Genomic DNA, 17,971 nt, shown 5'->3' on the forward strand with positions numbered 1-17,971 from the left:
TAACAATCAAAGCATGGCAGTCTTCATCAAAAACAGAAGGCAGCTTAAAACTCCATAAGAATAGGCATTTCATTGGAAGCCACTGCCAGAATTAAAGGAGTGTGATGTGCAAAAGATGGTACCATTTTACAGACCATAAACTGGTGATCCATGTGGATTGCCAGAAGTAGGCAAAAATGTTTCTCTGTTACCAGGAAACAGTCTTACCTGCAAACACAGAAAGTGTACTAAGTTCCAGAATTATTCTACAAGAAAAAACCACAAACCATAAAGGTGGAGAAAGGTAAGAAGAAAAGTCAGGAGCAGAATAACAGGAGAGTACAGTATGATGAAAAGCAACCCTTATCAGATGGAAGAAAACGTTCTGGAATTGAACTGTGTGAAGAGTGAGGTTTTGAAAATACAGCACAATGCTTCAGCCAAAGACAAGAATGCAAAATCCAGAACAAAAACTTAACTATAGTAGAAATGTCAAGGATTCAGGAAGGACTTTTTGGACACACAAATAATCACAGATATCAAAACAAAAAATATGCTATAAATTGTGGATGTTAGGAAGTGCAAAACGTGCCAAAACTATAAAAAATTGATAATTTACACCTGGTCTACCCAGTATCCTCAGTTCTGCAGAAAATGGAAATATATTACTAGGCAGTTATACCAGTCTTCAGATTAACAGTTCTGTGCATAAAGAAGATATGTAGGATTTGCAAGGCTTCCAAAACTATCCACCTTATCAAAACTACCACATACTCAAAGAAGGTGAAGTGCCACTGGAGGAACAGGAAGAGGCTTGTTTGCTAGAATTAGAAATGGTAGTTTTTAGACAGAAAGTGAAATGCCTTTAATTCCTTGCAGAAAAAATGAAGATGAAAACTCTACTACTAATGCTATATTGTACCTACCATCTGTGGAATATGCTAATGCTTCACCTTTAGAGGTAAAAGAAAGTGAGGAAAAAACAGTTATGACTCTTCTTTTCCTTTCTGCAAAACTGCAGATAAGTTACCACAGCTTTCCTGAAAGTTACTAGCATCATTGTGTTGGAAGAGTTCAAGAAGCCCAAACTCAGAAAATAGATTGTGATTAAAATATTCTAAAAAATTAAAAGTAATTCACCTCAATTTTACTCAATTATCTGAATTGTGGTTTTGGTAATGGGAAGAATCAGACAGAAACCACATCTGGTCATCTTGGAGCCAAACAGAACCGCACTGAATATAAGTGAGAGAAAGACAACTCAAGAAACGTTCGCTGATCAGAGCAGCCAGTGGTGTTCATGACCTGGAACGTATCTCATGAATTTAATGTAAAAATTTACATTTACAGTTCTCAAAACCAAGTCTGCTCTCTGTAATGTACAAGTTGCAGTACTTAAAACGTTTCAGTGCTTGGCTTACTACTGTTTGCTTGATGGAAAGTACAAAATCTTCCAGTCTCTATTAAATTCTATCTCCAATCCACATTGCTCACTAAGTTTTCTGGTCCTCTTTCCCTAATAAAGCACAGGCACCTGTTAAGTTCCTGGTGGCAAGGCCTCATGTTTGGCTTTCTCCAGGACAGTTGCCCTTCCCCTCACACCCTGATAGACTACTTTTAGATGCCTTTGTGGCAATCTGATAATCGATCACTGCATGCTTTCCAAACACTTAACTAGGGCTGCTGTTCAGGAACTAAATGTAAACACAGAAGGAGTTCTGGGCAGATTCAAAAAATTCCTAATTCTTTATTTCTTAAACTTCCAAACTGTTGGTTTGGAATCACTAAAAGATCATCTTATCAGGACTAGTCTCTTGGACCAGGCAACGTGTCCTCATTGGTCTTATCTACTCTGTGTTTGAGAGGAGAAAAATATATTTATTTAAAAGCAATAAACACAGAGACAAGTAAATATAAATAAATAGTCAGAAGTTTACACACTCCAGGGTAATTTGGCTCACTTTGTAGTGGTAGAGATTCCATTTTTATATGGAAATAAAAAAGAATTTGTAGAAAATACCTACAAATATCTGAAAGCAGCAAGCATTTTTCTACTCATTCAATAATAACTCAAGACACAATCGAAGTTACATAACTACATAAAGCTTGGTTGCATGGCTAAACCTTAATTTACTTTCCTCCAAAGCTGACCAACTCTTCTGGATTTTTTGACATATGATTTCCCTGTCTTAGGGTTTGCTGCACCGGTAGGTGGGGTTTTTAGTGAAGCCTCATGAAGTCAGACTGGCTAGTCAAAGCAGAAACACCCACTTTCCTGCTGTCTTGCCTTTCTGGCTGTGCGAAGCAGGACACTCACCTCGGGACAGGCATTCCAGCCCCTCATCAGCAGGGTAGAGATGGGCTTGGGGATGGAGTATCCGATGGGTGGGCGGATGTGGTGATACGCCATGTCGGCTGCTGCCGCCGCTGCAAATGAACAACCAACAGAAACACATTACTGTTAAGGCTGAGCATAGATGAAAACAATCTAACTCAGTTTAAACCCTAAAAATGAGGCTTGGCGGGTGGTGGATGGGGGAATGGGGTGGGGAATAAGTTAACTTTCCACTCACTTTTAAGAAAAAATTAAGAGGATGATAGGTATACTTGAGTTGTAGAGAAGGTGGTAACAGACTCAGACGTCTTAAAATAACCCACATCTGTTTCTGTTACAAAAATTATATGTAAATGTTTCTTTAGTAAAAAATCTAGTAAGTGCCTTTCGATAAGTGCAAGACACTACTGACTAAGACTAAATTGCCACCGTGGTTTCCTAATTGACTTTACAGGTTTAGTGAACCCATGATTAATCTCTCATTCTTTTTGAGCAAAAGTTTTTCAAGTCACAACAAATGTATTTTGAACTCCTATCAATAGCTAAGTAAAATCCTTGGTTTGCCCGACACTTTAAAAATGATGTGAATATGGAATATGCAGGGAACTGTAAGATTGCAACCACGAGATTGTGACAAGAACTGTCTAATTTTTTTAACCATATCCTGTTCTCATCACAGTATTCATCATAAGAAAAGATTAATTTCAGCCATCATCTGTCCTCATTGCAGCTTTTGTCTGCATAATGATGTTTCAGAATGTTAATATCAGATTCTCTGATATTGTAACTGCCTGTGGATAGGAGGGGCAAACACAGTTTGCCTAATTTTGATTCCACTCCAACAAGGTTTTGGAAGCATGAATCAGACACTACTAGATTCATCTTTTGCCTAGCTGACACCAAGAATAGAAGACAAATGCAAATCAAATTAAGATAACAATGAAAAGCACTCTATGTTTTTCTGCCAAAGGTAATGCAAGTGATGTATGACCTATTGGCAAAATCTCATCTTACCAAGGTTAATAGGATTTATTCCACCAGTTTAATTGGGTCAGGCTTATACAAAGAAAGGGAGAAACACAGCGTGCCTCTGTATACTTCTATAATACTTTATAAAGTTTGTGTCAATACGGTTTGGGCTTTCCTTTCACTGTCAATGGGCTTTTTCTTAATCTAAAAATATAAATCTGTTTAAAAGTACTTTACAATGGCAGAATAGAACAATGACAATCCATTCGTCTCAAAAATGAGTAAAACAAAAAAGGGTTTGGGTTCTCCCCAAAACTCTGAACTTGGTGATGCTTTCCATCGCTATTGTGTGATATCCTTGAAATTCCAAGTATTTTGTGTTTTGACTGGTTGGTCATATTCTGCCTTTCCTCTGGGTCAGAGCAACTATAAGCCATGAGAGGAATCAATGGCAATCTACCTACAAAAATATTCTATCCATTTGTTCTTGTTTATGGATCAGGGCAACAATAGTAAACTGCAGAATGCCAGTCAACATCTCCTGTATTTGATACCTGGGTGTTCATAATCATAACACGCCATTTCTTCATGCAAGTGTCATCTTTGCATTGTTTTTCTATGCAGGATGCATTGGTTCATTTTCTAAATCTAGTTTCATGTCTATAATCCCCAGACATCTATACCCCTGTCTTTCCTCACAAAACTCTATCCAAAGCACACATGCCAACACTTTTCTGGGTGTGAACTGAATATCATCTGTGAAAAATAACTTCAAAGGATCTTCAGATGTCAGAGAGTTCCCTCTTGCTCCCTGGGCCTTGCAAAACATATTTTAAATGGAAGATTGCTCACCAGGTAACTGCCAATGTCCACTTTTGCATGCAGACTCTGCCTAGAGCATAGAAGGATGCCTTTGCACTGAAGCCTTGTGCAAGCGTGCATGGGATACATAGCACACAAGCAGAGAACTGAGCCACAGTTCTCAGGAAAACAGGATGGGATTGGTCTGGAAACCATTCATGGCTTTCTAACTTGATGACAGACCCACACATCTCACCTACAGCTCAAGCAACGAACACATCGGCACATCTGCTGAAGAACTTGCATCACATATATGCAGACCCCAAAAGAAAACAGTGACAACAAAGGCAGATCAAACAAATAATCCAATGCACCTATCTGCAAAAACACTCTTGCTTTGCTTTTGTAAGCACAACTGTGCTGAGATGACACAGTGTTTATGAAATACAGCTCCTGTGCCTTCTGTGCACATGTATTTGTGCTCCACACTTACACAGTCTCAGCTTGGTTGTTAATCCCAATTGTTTCCTAAACTGTCTACAAACCTGAATGACACTTGCTGTGTGGCCTGAGCCTTAATAGTATAATGATCTGCTAATAAAATTAAGTATCAACCTGTTGCCTAATTGCTATATTTGAAGTATATGCAAACTCTCTGACTGTAAAACCTTCAGCAAAGAAGTAAAGTCTATGGTTCATAAATATTAAATTTTACATTCTCCAGTGACTTCTCAGAACCACCATTCTTTATGTCTTTTTCACCTTGTCTATTTTACAGGTGATCATTGAGCACATTCAGTAGATTTTCTTGCTAACTAGAAGATACGCTGCAGGGTTTGGTTCCATATGAGTGCATGATGCGGACCTCAACAAGCATCATGTTTGACTTAAGGATTTGAAGTCATTTAATTGAGACACCACCTGTTTTAATAGATATTCTATTTGATAAATTAAGTAGTGACTTTGATTCAATACCTATAAAAATGTTTATTAATGTTCATCAAATAGAAATTTGATGAATGGATATCTTAGTATAGAGCATATCCTTATATAATTGGGTACTGTACTAGATTCAGTAGAAAACACAAAATTGCTTTTAATAAGGTAACTACTTTTATTTCAATGGACAATATCTAGTTGTCATTATAATCAAATTTTATACTCAGATATTCTTTTCAACACCTAATTATTTCAATGAACTTCACCAGAATGGCTTCTTAGACATCTAAGCCAGCACAGAGGTGACTGTAAACCAGAAAAAAATGTCAGTGATGCATAATTAGTGTTCTGCAGATAACATACAAAATTTTCATAAAGAAAACCCTTTGCCCTGCAATACATTACTTTGAGAAAAAGATGAGATTTGTATTTAATTGAATAGTCATAATGTGAGCATATATCATAACTTCAGGGCTTATACATAGACTATAAGACATACAACACCCCCAAAGCTGCTTTTTGCAGAATTATATATAATTCAGATGTGCACATTCAGTATCTGGGTTTTGTTGTGTGTGTAAATATATCTTTTATGAGCAGTAGTTGGAGGTACCACAGAAGACGAGGAACTAGCTGTGAATCATGACTCTTACATCTGAAAAATCAGCTGTGTACATAAAAAGTATGTAAAACTACCTTGTACAAAGTCTCAGCTTACTTATCCATGGAAGAGGGAAAATTACACTTACTTAGGCCACTGAGAGGACCAAAAACATTAAGGAGAATAGCCTAGATCAAATGTGAGCATTTGGGAAAACTGCATCCCCATGTTTGTGGGCACCGACACAATCTTTGGAAATATGTTTTATGATAGGATTCGAATAAACTGTTGGTGCTCTGGAGGTAAGGAAGGACTCATCACTCCAGTGGAGGACAAGGAAAGAGCCCTTCCCTAGGCACAGTGTCTCAGCAGAGAAAGAAGGGACATAAAATGCTTGTCTCTAAAGCTGCAACAAGCCCGAGAATTCAGGAAAAGGGACCCTGTAATTCAGTCGATGTAATATATTTAAAAGAAATGAGGGGAGAAGCAGGGGGAGAAACAGTACTCCTGTATAACTTTTTATCCCTTTTATTTAATTTGTGATGCTCCAAGTGAGCTTTAACTACTCTCGAGTCTTCTAGGTCTACTTAGACCACAGTATGAACAGAGTAAACTGGCTAATTCAAAATTAACTGCAGCTGATATTAGAAACAGTAATCTTACAGAAAGTTTAGGTAATGTAGGTGATGCTGTACTGGAACTGCTCCCAGGAATGTAAGTTTTGATCTTCAGTTAAGTGGCCGTGAAACAAGGACCGGTGAAAAAGGAACACAAATGTGAAAATGTACATACAATGTAGCTACTTCTCTACATTCAGAGAAGTTTAAGTATTAACTCATTGAGTATCTTACCTGGTTTCAGGTGAGCAAATGGAATTTCACCTGTTAATAGCTCCCAGAGGCACAAAGCATAGCTGAAAACATCGGCTTTTATAGTGTACCTGGTACACTGGGTGAACACCTCAGGGGCCATCCAGCGTAGGTTCTGCATGTCAGGAAACATAAAGAATACATTAACAGTGTTTGCTTCCTCACTTATGCACATTTTCCTGCATTAGTTTATTTGTTTTTTCTTCTTTTCCTATTCCCTTTCCTCCGTGGCACCACAAAATAACTGGTAAAGTTGCCAGGAATTTTTTCCCTTAGCTTGCAAAATCTAGGCAGTGTATTATTGCACACTATACATAACAACATTAGTATGGTAGCTGTCTCAGCCCTGTAAAGCCCACCTGACCAGACTTTAAACATGAGAGCAATACTAGAACAAAATCAGAACACCCAGCTTCAAGGTCTGGATACCATGTCATCAGGACCAAGCATGCCTTCTAACACCAATTAATTAACACTCCAGCTAGCAGGCGGAAAAAATTGACAACTGCACTGGGCTGGTACCTTTTCTCTTGGACCTCGCCGCTTCCTGCAGAAGCCCAGTTCTGAGGCTGCTTCACAAACAACCAGCCTCTCACTGGAGTGATGAGTTCAAGGTGTTTTTGCAGATTCCTTTTACCTCATTAACATAATCTACATTCTTTACAAGACAGTCTTTCCCACTGAGATGTCATCAAATCCTGCAGGACCCACATCTGCAGCAGCAGTAGTCACTCCTCACACAGTGAGTGTGCGTTATAATTTGTTAGAAAGGAGATTGTTAGAAAGGAGATTGACCAACCCTGTTTTGGCATCACCCACCCTATTCCACAACTAGCAATTAAGGTGATGCAAACTGTCATGACCATGGAGTGAAAACACAGAATCCATCTGGATTAAAACTTATGAAGACAACGGTACTGTCTTGCAAAGTTGACTCTCTGTGAGTGATGGGCTTGTAATGGAGAAAATAACTCTGAAAGAGAATCACTGTCTAACAATCAATTCCCTACCAGAAATAGGAACCACATGCCAGCAAACTGTGTATGAGGATGGGGCACAATAGAGCTCCAAAGACAACTTAAAAAATATTATTTTCTCTTGTATCTATTATATATTCACTCATCTCTTCTATTGAAAAGGCTTAAAGGAAAAGAAAACGTCACAGAGAAACATTACAAGAGATGAAATGCTATACTCCTAACTTTGCTGTATGGTTTATACTAATTATGTAGAACAAAACAAGAAACAAACCCCAGGTTGTTTTGTCATATTGTCTTCATCCAGGGATTGCAAAAATCTAGATTCTGAAACACACAGAACAACAAAAAGATTACTGTTAAGCCAATACTGATACCCACCTCATTATACATAAATCTTGATAAAAAGTTTGTTGGTTTTCTTTTTTTAACTATCCCTGGTGTTTGGAAAGTGCAGATGAGCTGTGATAGCTCTTTTTCAACAAGAGTGTGTACAGACAATGAAGATTCTGAAACTTGCCTGCTAAATTCAGCACTGGCATAAATCTACAAAGCTCCATTGACTTTAGTAGCTGTTTACAAAAGCTGAGGATCCAGCCCAGAATTTGTGACCGTGTGGTTATTTGTACTGGTTGATGTAACTGTATCTGGAGTCACCACAGTCACTGAGCCCTGCTTTAAAATACAGTCCCACAGAAGCCTGCCAGTCTTATTTAATGTCAGAAAAGCAGCCCATCTAAGAATGAGAAGACCTTGCATGAATGTACTGAAGGTGTTATACGCTACGCTTTGAGATACATGTCATTTTCTAGTAAACACATGTTTAGTGTTAGTGAATTTGAAGTTCATTTATGAATATTTCTTGACGACCCCTTACCTCCAAAATCAGCAACAACTGCATGACCATCCTCGTACAGGAGAATATTGTGACTGAGGGAAAAAAATAAAGGTAATTGTTATGCAGTTTCCTAAAGATGGTGAAAACTTTACAGTTTTCTGTTCATAGGTAAACTCTTGAGGAGTTAGGATCACCTGCTTAAGCAGTTAAATGTCTATAGATAAAACACTTGTAACTACATCTCATATATATTGTTAGAAAGTATGCATTAACTCTGAGGAGGCAAATGCAATAGCCTCATAAATGAGAATGTCATTTTCTAATCACTACTAGATTGCAACAATTCCTGTAATTATTTCTAGATCAAGTATAGCAGCTTTATTCAATAAGCACACTGAATCGCAGTGATGAGGTGAAAAGGATGATGTTTGAATGTAAACACAGTGGTGACTGTTCAATAAAAATACATGGACTGACTCTTTTCTCTTTTAAGGCTTGCGTAAGTGTAAATTAATAGTGGTAATTCCTAATTTATGCTGATATATAGAAAGGAAGGAAATGATCTGAAGAGTCCAAATAGAATGGATCACTGGAAGACATAAAAAATCCATTAAGCTGGGGAAAAAAATAATGATACAATGTGGAGTCCTATTCAGCTGAATGACCACACTTATTAATGGAAGTGTTTCTTTCAAGAGGCAAAGGTACTTCATTTTTTAAATATCTAAATTTCTTTACGACAAAAAGACACGTCATCCATCCTGTATCTTACTGCAGCATCTAGGATGAAAACTTCTCCCTGCTTGCACTAATGGAGATTGGTCTCTTGGCATTGCTGGAGACAGGATTTCAGTCTTGCTCCACTCCTACAATGTTGGTTTCTATCACATCTTTGCGACCTCATAGGGTGCAACTGATGATGCATGCCAAGCCACTCTGGACCTGAACTGGGTCTCAGCTAAAGTGCCAGACTTGCATCTGCTTCAAGAGTCAGGAACGCTTAGAGAATTTTTAATGTTTCCTCTTATTGTCAGTGAAATACACATTTTTTGTCATTACTTGATGGAAACAATTGCTCTGTGGAGGGCTGAGCCTGTGCTGCGCAGGTCTGTGGCTGGAGCTGTGGTTTGTCCAAGCAGAATTTTGCAGACAGGAATGGGAAATGCTGGAGTTACCATGTGAAGGCTGCAGAGCTTCCCTGTGTCTGTTCCCTACCCCTGCTCATCCTAACTCCAGCTGCTATAGCTGGAACTGCCTGTGCACCATGGGAAATGGCCTGGATCTCAGGTGCCCTGCAGCTGGTGTGAGGCTCAGGCTCGTGGCTTCTAACTGAACAGCAGACAGCAAGAAATCACAGGGAAATGGAAAATTCATGCCTGATGCATTTGTTAGGTGTTTATTTCAATACGAAGTCTTCATCTTTGCCCCAGATATGGTATCTGGAGTTAGGAAGGAAAAACCCTGTTTGGTCAGTCATATTTGGGGCAATCTCTTGTCAGGACATCTAGAGATCAGAGAAATTATTTACCAAATATAATTACTTGTATGGACACCTGTAGAAGTGTTTTGGTTTCAGGGAAATCTTTGAAACCATAGCAACTGCAAGCCTCGGTGAATGTAAAGAACTGAATAACCACAATGTCACCTCAGATTGTCAGCACAGGTATTTGGAGGCTTAAAGTTAAACCTGCTGGATTTATCCTAAAACTACTTGAACCAAAGAGGTGAGTTATGGATTTGCACGGTGGTTTAAACCTGTTTATTGAAGGTAATGGGAAGAAAACTCAGCTTTTTTTACATATGATTTGTTCAAAGACAGTGAGGGATATGGATAACATCTGAGAGGAAATCTAACCCTACGTATGTGTCCATTCTATTAATTGAAGGATTTTAAAAAATAAGCTTCCAAGTATGAATAAAACAACTACAAAAATACTGCCACACAAGACTGTAAATATTTCTTATCCTTTTTATATCATGCTCATCTCCCCTGCACTGTGGCAGAGGGGCTTTCATGCCCTGCTCTTCACTGCCCAGCCCTGGGGCTGCCGCCAGTGCACAGGGGCCCTTTCGCCCTGTCACCCTTCTGGCTGCTGGAGCCCCTGGCTGGGCAGCCCTGGCTGTGCTGGAGGGTTGTCATCAGTGTCCTGGAGAGAGACAGCCAGCTTAACGGCATTTGGCTCACAAGCAAACTCCCTTCAAAAGCCCTGTAAGGTAATGCAGAAAGCCAGTCACAAAAATAGGTACATATATAAAGAAAGGTAATCAGGAGTTGAGAACTGAGTGCTTAGCAGCTCTGTAGCGCTTTCGTTGAGGACTTGGGTAGTGTCAGATGCTGCTTTCTTCCTCCACACGCGGAGAAACATTCAAGCAGACTCATCCTGGTTCAGTGTACCCTTGGTTAAAGCAGTGGTTCCTTTGAACTCATGAGTTCTCTGGCACCAGTGCCTGTTCCCAGCACTCCAGGTCCAATGGCTGTGGGTAGCAAGCTGTGGCACCAGAGGGTGAACATGCACCTGCTGGCTCTGTTGTCCATCCACCCAACCCAGCCCTTGACTGCATTTTCCCATCTTTTTGTCTCTCAGAGTGGCACAGACAGTTGGACAAAACAAGGCTGAAGCCAGCACCTGGAGCTGAGAACTGAAATAATCCCCTGCCACTTAATAATGGCTATGCCTTATCCTTGTTCACAGAGCCAGGCAGAGCAGCCTGGGGGATGTGGGGGCCACCTCAGATGTAATTTGGCTTCCAGTTCTCCAGAAACATTGGTGTAGCACTCCTGGCTAGAATCTTGGCATTTGACAGAATTGGTGGCTGTGCAATAAAGCAGTCAAGTACACAGAAACACATCACCAACCTGCCTCTTTCTGACAGTCTTTTGCATGACAGAGCCTCCTACCAGCTGTCTCAGGTTCCTGGGCAGAGACTGGGTGTGAAGGACAAGGTCCCATGCCAGAGTGGCCACTCTGATGAGTTCCCTCTTGAATGAGGGACATTTAGAACAAGACTGGATGAGGATTTAGTAAAAAAGACAACGAGGAACAAATCTGCAATGGCTACTAGCAGGTGGATTTACAGATGAAGGTCCACAGCATTGATCTGACCTGAACTCCCATGTAACACAGGACATGCAATTCCTCTAAGTTCTCACTCCATTTTAAGAGTTGTGGCTAAACTGGATCATATGTTTTAGAAAAAGACAACTTGTTCCTCATTGTTGAGATAGTTACCCTGCTCTGATGGTCAAGGAGTCAAAGGGTTGTTCGAATGCACTGGTGTAACCTTCTGAACAGTTATAGCATAACCTACACTATTTATACGTAGCCATCTCTGGAAGGCTTTTAGCTGCATTAAATTTGTAACATAATGAATGTACAACTGCCACGTCACCACAGTGATCGACAAAACAAAATTCTTCTCATCAGCCCTGGTCAGAAATTCTAAAAAGCTCATACAGTCTTCCAGATGATCTTCTACTTACACATATTTTATAAATACTCCAGACATTTTGTGTCTTCTCAAACCTCAGTATCTCAACTCTACTTTGGAAGAAGGACACAACAGCAAGAAGTAAAGGTCTTTTTTTCTGAGTTTCTGCTATCCACTCAGATTTATCCATAAGATGCATGTGCACAAGTGTTCGAATTATTAACAAAAGGGCACTGGAATGGAGGTATTTGCAGAAAATTGATAATATACAAACCGAGACTAGGTTAATGTCCACAGAAAAACTAAACCTCAAAGGTCTTGGAAATGAACTAGTTTATTAGAGTGGGTTGGGAAATAAGCCCAGGTATTTATGGTAATTTTCAAAATTGCACCCTCTGATTTTTTCCTGAATTAAGATGGAAGGCAGGCGTCTCATAAAGTGCTGTGCAATGAAAACAACATTTCCCCCCTGTAAGTAATTAAACAACCTGACTGAACTGTCCCATTCTGAATTTATCCTCTAAGCTGGCCAACATTATAAATAATGATAAATCCTAGGAGCCTATAGTCTTCATATATTAGTCAAATGCGTGCAATAAGGAAATTTTGACAATTCCTGGGGATAATTTCCGTGAACTGCATTGGTTCCTGAAAACAACCCCAAACTTCCCGGCGGCGCTACCGAGGTTTATCTGCAGAGCGGTCACTAGAGGGGGATGCAATGCACCGCTTGAGAGCGAGCCACCTTCTCTCCGAATTGTCTTCCACTGTCGGGCTCTGTGAAATGGGTCAATTAGACCCATTAGCAACAATTGTTTTAGCTTAAATGCATGTTAATTCCGGAGAGATAATTCAAATAATATTTACTTTGCCAAATGTGTAGAGAAAAAGAGCAAACAGTTACGAAGCACAGGAAGAGTTGGAGGAGATAATACTTTCTTTTATGCCAACTCTGTTATCTTACGTAGCACTACAAATTAAGGCAGTTTTGTAAGTTGCTTATGCTTGTCAATATGTTGTGGAACTAAACCATTTGGGACTAATAGGCTTTATCAGGTATACAGGCTTTTTAAAAAAAAAAATCTTATTTTATTTTTTATGTGCTCAATCCTTAATGTACCAAAAAAGGGAACAAGAAAAAGAAAAGATTGGTTTTGTCTTTTTATCCCCAGTGAATGGCAGTAAGCGTTAAATCAAATTGGTCTCTTTGACATTCTTGGTTACATCTGTCAAAGATAGACACATTCCCTGGGCATTAGGAAGACACTACTGATTTGATGAGCACTGTGACACTGTGAATGCACTTAGTGAATCTTCAAACCCTTAATCTTGAAAATACATCTTCCTCCTAATACCAGTCCCCATTTCATGGCCTTTCACTGGGCTGTGGAACTTGAAATTAAAGCTATTGGCAGCAGTCCTTCCGTTTCCACGATGCTTCCTTTCTGAGGGTTAGGGAAGTAAAAGATTGAAGCGCTGTCCATCAAAATGACCAAAACTGAATCTAGTCCAAAATGCCTTCTCTTCTGTATTTTGTAAGGGGCTTAGTCTAATCGACTGGTAGGTTTTGCCATACAAATTGAAATATTCTGCCAGAGATAAGGTTTGAAGCTAGCTTTGTATACTGTTACTTGATTTCATACAGGCATTTAATTTTGAAGTCAGTCCAGCTTGGAGGAAGGTTTTGGATTAGAGAATACTCGAGTTCCCTCCCAGCTTAACTGTTTTATCTTTTCATTAACTGTAGCTTTCTAGGGATCTCCCTTTAATATCTTAGCATGCAAGCAGCCTTTCATGCAACAAACTGCATAGAGATCTGCTAAGGGAATTCGTTACTTCCCTGAATATTGAGTAAATATCTATATGCATATTTATACACATATGGGCTTTTGCTATTCTATGGATCCATAAATGCCTTTCAAATGCACTTACTTCCTGTTCCTCTTCTTCATATAACCGAGTATACCAAATGATGTGTCGTTTTATCATCATGCTGACACATTTGACAGCATATAGTTATCAGAACTGAGAGCTGCCTCCCCATATACAAATAAATTCTAGCTACTCACTCCCAGAACTAGCTATAGAAAGACTTGTCTTTTCTTATACAGTAAATATGAGCGCTTTTTGCAGATGACAGCTAATGGACAACAATGAAGCAGCATCTCTGTCTTGGTTCTGCAGGCTGGAAAGGCCAGGCCAGTGATTTTGGAGGTCTTTCTCAGAACCGAGAGGATGCATTCAGTGTAATAATCTTGGTGCAGTCTCTGCACTACTGCTTAAGATGTTCCGTAACTGTAGTTTTCTTGCACACCGTAAAGAGAGACAGTTGCATTCTTAGGATTGTGCAATTTTCACATTGCCTTCCATGTGAACTATAGGACTTTCACGTGGGAAAACTGAAGTGACTCATGCTCACAAGGTTTGATGGAGTTGTTTATAACATGGAAAGCTGAACACAACCACCTAACGCTTAATATAAGAAAAAAAAAGGGGATCACTAAGCAGTTAGGAACATAATCCATACACTGTTTGACTTCAAATTGGAATTAGGGTTTACAGTGGCTAAAAACTAAGGTGAGCATCTACACTATGGTCATGAGGTGAAAAAATGCAAGGCTTGTCTAAAGAGAGAGAACATAGCTGTTTTGGAAGGCACCTACTTCATATTAAGAGAGAATAAAAGTCCTATGATAATCCAGGAGAGAAGGTGAAGAGTGAAAATGGTAGATGTTGATAGATATTGGTTTCAGTTCCAACATTTAAAGTGAAGGTAAGCTATGAAAAGATGGAAAGATTACCTGTTCCTTAAAGTCGTTAATATATAGTGGTGTTTCAACTGCAATCTATGTGCTAGTGCCAAAGTAATAGCCCATGTTATACATGGCAGACTCTGAACTGGTTGGTTCTAACAGCAGAGGACTGTGTTTGTAGACTCATGTAAGGTCTCAGTCCTAAGCTGAACGACGACTAAAATGTTTCTTTTTTTTTGTTTTAATATCTGCAGACTAGAATGAACAAGATACTAAGCGTGATGGTGGAAAAATAATCCCCCGTGTGAGAAAAATGCTGTGCTTTAACTCCTGTCTGTGTGGGAACAGAATATTTTGAATCTAAGTTTGTTTTCCAGTCTTTAGAATTAGTTCAGGTTTGTGTCTTGTTCAACATGACACTCTCAATTGAAGGTTTTGTAGAAAAGAAATTGAACTGTAAGATATGAGGGGTTGGGAAACCATAGTTTGAGCTCAGTAAATTGCAAAAAATAAGGGTAATAGTTTTCAAGTAAGGATAGCTACTAGTTAGACTAAAAGGTGATCTGATTCACTTCACTCTATTTACAGCTTCTGAGGTCCTTTATTCTTAACCTTGCAGTGGATCATTGCAGTATCAGCGTGAAATTATTAATGGTTGTATCCTGCAACAGCCGTTGATCCCAGGGGGATATTCCTCTATACAGACTTCTGACATGAGCCAGAAGATTTATTGATTTCATCAGTGTCCAAATTACTTTTCTTGTAATATTGACCTTTTTTCTGCAAAAGCATGTGCATGTGAGCAGAACAGTCTTTGCAGTAGAGTCTGGCTTGCAAAACAGTTAAAAACTTTTCCATGCTGCCCTTCCAAACCCTGAGCTGCATTTCTGAACCATGTTACTGGACCGTATGCAGCAGAGAAAGCAGGCTGAGTAAATCACAAGCCAGTACCTGTCCTTTGACTCATGCACAGGAGTGACAACGAGCTCCCTACAAACTGAGGTTTTCGACACCTCCCCTAACTGTGGTGTTGCTCAGGTGCAGAAACTCAAATTTAATGGTTTAACACAACATATCCTGGCCTAAAACCCTTGGCATGATTCCCTGACACAGCCAGCAGCCAAGTGAAAAAGGAACTCAGTGTCTGTGTTCTAAACAAAACATTACATTTAACCCAATTTGGAAAGATCAACTCAAGTATGTCAAGATTTTGTGAAGTCAGTAATACAGAGGTAGTGATGCAGCACAAATTAGGATTATTTAGAAGGTATCATCTGTGACACTAATCAGCAGGGAAGGATCTGCATGCCTAAGAGGAGTTAAAACAGAACATCTTTAAATCTGAGGGGGTTAGGACAGTGAGAGCCATCCATTAGCACATTTTAGTGCACAGGCTGCCCTGAGCAGGATCAGCTCTGCACAAGGATGCGATCCCTCATATCCTGCATACTGCAGCTGCAGTAGGTGTTTATCCTAACAGATCCACAAATTAGGAATCAGCCATACTTTTCTGGGCAGCTCAGAAATAGGCTGAAGTGTGGAAAGGATAACTTTTTCTAGGAGAAAAAGAAAACGCTGTGTTTTTACACATAAATTCATTATTTTTCAAGCCACTCTGATACTATCATAGAATGCAAATACATATTGCTGCAGGTACAAGACGTCTACAATAGATGCTAGCAACCAGAAAAGCTGAAAAGAGCATCAATAACATCTCCTCACTTCTGCACTTAACTAGGTCTAGCTGGACATCTGTCTGAAACAGCAAGATACTGTTCAATTACTGTCATACTTGCTAGAGAAAAGAGGAGGTTCTGTACCTGGTACAGAAACTTGATGAGTGAGGAAACCTTTAAAAATAACTGGAAAAGTGAGCTACTGCCACATTTACAATCTTTTATAGCTTTAGAAAATTTGGAAAGAATCAAGCTTAGGGACAAAGACAAAATACTTCCTATTTACATGTTTGCTAGTGGAAGACGTACTATATCCAAGATGCAGTACCACAATATAGATGATGACTATGTAGGTGAAATGTTATTTAGCAGGAAAACTGTCTATATAATCTATTGAAAATTGATTTACTGATTTAAAGAAGCTATTGCAATTGATTTATTTTTCAGAAAAGGACACACTAGAGGAAGCAGAAAAATACCAGTTGCATAGAACAAATAAAGAGCAAGGCTTTTAGAAATTTGCATCACAAACACAGATTTTCAAACAAGCTGGGCATGTGGGGAAAGAGCCACAAAATGCTTTAGCTAGGTCAAAAGCTTTCAGTAACTCTGAAGATCAAAGTTTACAAACAGCAGTCCCTATGCCGTCATGGCACTCGGCTTTTGAAGGGCTGAGTAAATTACAGCACGAAAGTGTATGAATGTGGACACAATAATGCTTACATGCTGTTTATCAAAGTGCTGGCTTATCCAGGTAAATTCAGGACAGTGAAGAGTATATAAAAAAGTATATAAAAAAGCTGGCAATGGCTTTTGAGGAAGCAAAAAATGGATGTAATGCTAATGGTCTCAACAAAAAAGCATTACTTGCCTGTATTAGAGCTGTAGATATGAGGAAGAACCATCAAGTGAGGAACACAAATTTCACCAGAGACCAGTTTTTAGGACAGAAAAAAATTAAGCTCTTAGAATCAGGACTCCTACAAATCACTGTCTTAAAGATTTCTACCTTCACCTGAACCCAAACCTTGGGATGATAAATTTCATCATAAGGGTGCAGAGGGTTTATACAATGTATGATTCTAAACTAAAAGAGCCATGAGACTATTAGTTTATATTTGATATAATTTTAGCTCTTGTATATACTATTAGTTTATATTTGATATAATTTTAGCGCTTGTATATACTTTTCATTCAACTATTTAAGTGATTTGAATACAATATTGTTCTGAGACCACCACCAGATGTCAAATGAAAATTTAAATCAAATGGAAAGATAAACTAGAGGGATTCTTGAAGGCTGTATCCTGGGTTGAATATAGACACGTGAGTCATAAATACCTGCAGACATTTCTGTGGTCTTGATTCAAATTTGACCCTTTCAAATTGTCACCATTTCTTAATGTGAATAAAATGTAGTGACCCCTAGCTTCAACTTCAATCTACTTAAGGATTGTATAGAAGTTAAATAAACCCAACTTGATGATACACATAGCCAAGCCCTGGGTTAAGAGTTTTTATGGAGAAGCTGAAAAAATCAATAACCAGACCCTTTCTTGGCATGGGATGCCTAAATATTTCTGACAAAACAGTGCCAAAATGCCCATCTTGGTGCTGAGTTCATGGATATATCCGAAAGCAGGAGAAAGTCTCCGGAAGGGTATTGTCAATCTGGTACCATCAGTGAACACTACAGTTAATGATTTTTCTTTTCTAAACTGAAAAATACAACCCTCAGAAATAAAGCTTGGAAGGTATGACTCAAAAATGCTATTACTGCCTCAATGGCACTTTGAAATTTGAAA

General features: G+C 39.0%; 1 protein-coding gene and 1 pseudogene across 1 annotated transcript in view; one reads left to right on the forward strand and one right to left on the reverse strand.

Moving 5' to 3' along the window:
- Positions 1 to 17,971, forward strand: part of LOC138723184 (tRNA wybutosine-synthesizing protein 3 homolog) — a 299,594-nt gene that overhangs the window by 139,251 nt on the left and 142,372 nt on the right. The gene's annotated exons all lie outside the window — the stretch shown is intronic.
- Positions 1 to 17,971, reverse strand: part of LOC138723249 (serine/threonine-protein kinase TNNI3K-like) — a 74,430-nt pseudogene that overhangs the window by 13,589 nt on the left and 42,870 nt on the right.

Source organism: Phaenicophaeus curvirostris, chromosome 8 (assembly GCF_032191515.1).
Source record: "Phaenicophaeus curvirostris isolate KB17595 chromosome 8, BPBGC_Pcur_1.0, whole genome shotgun sequence".
Taxonomy (NCBI): Eukaryota; Metazoa; Chordata; class Aves; order Cuculiformes; family Cuculidae; genus Phaenicophaeus; species Phaenicophaeus curvirostris.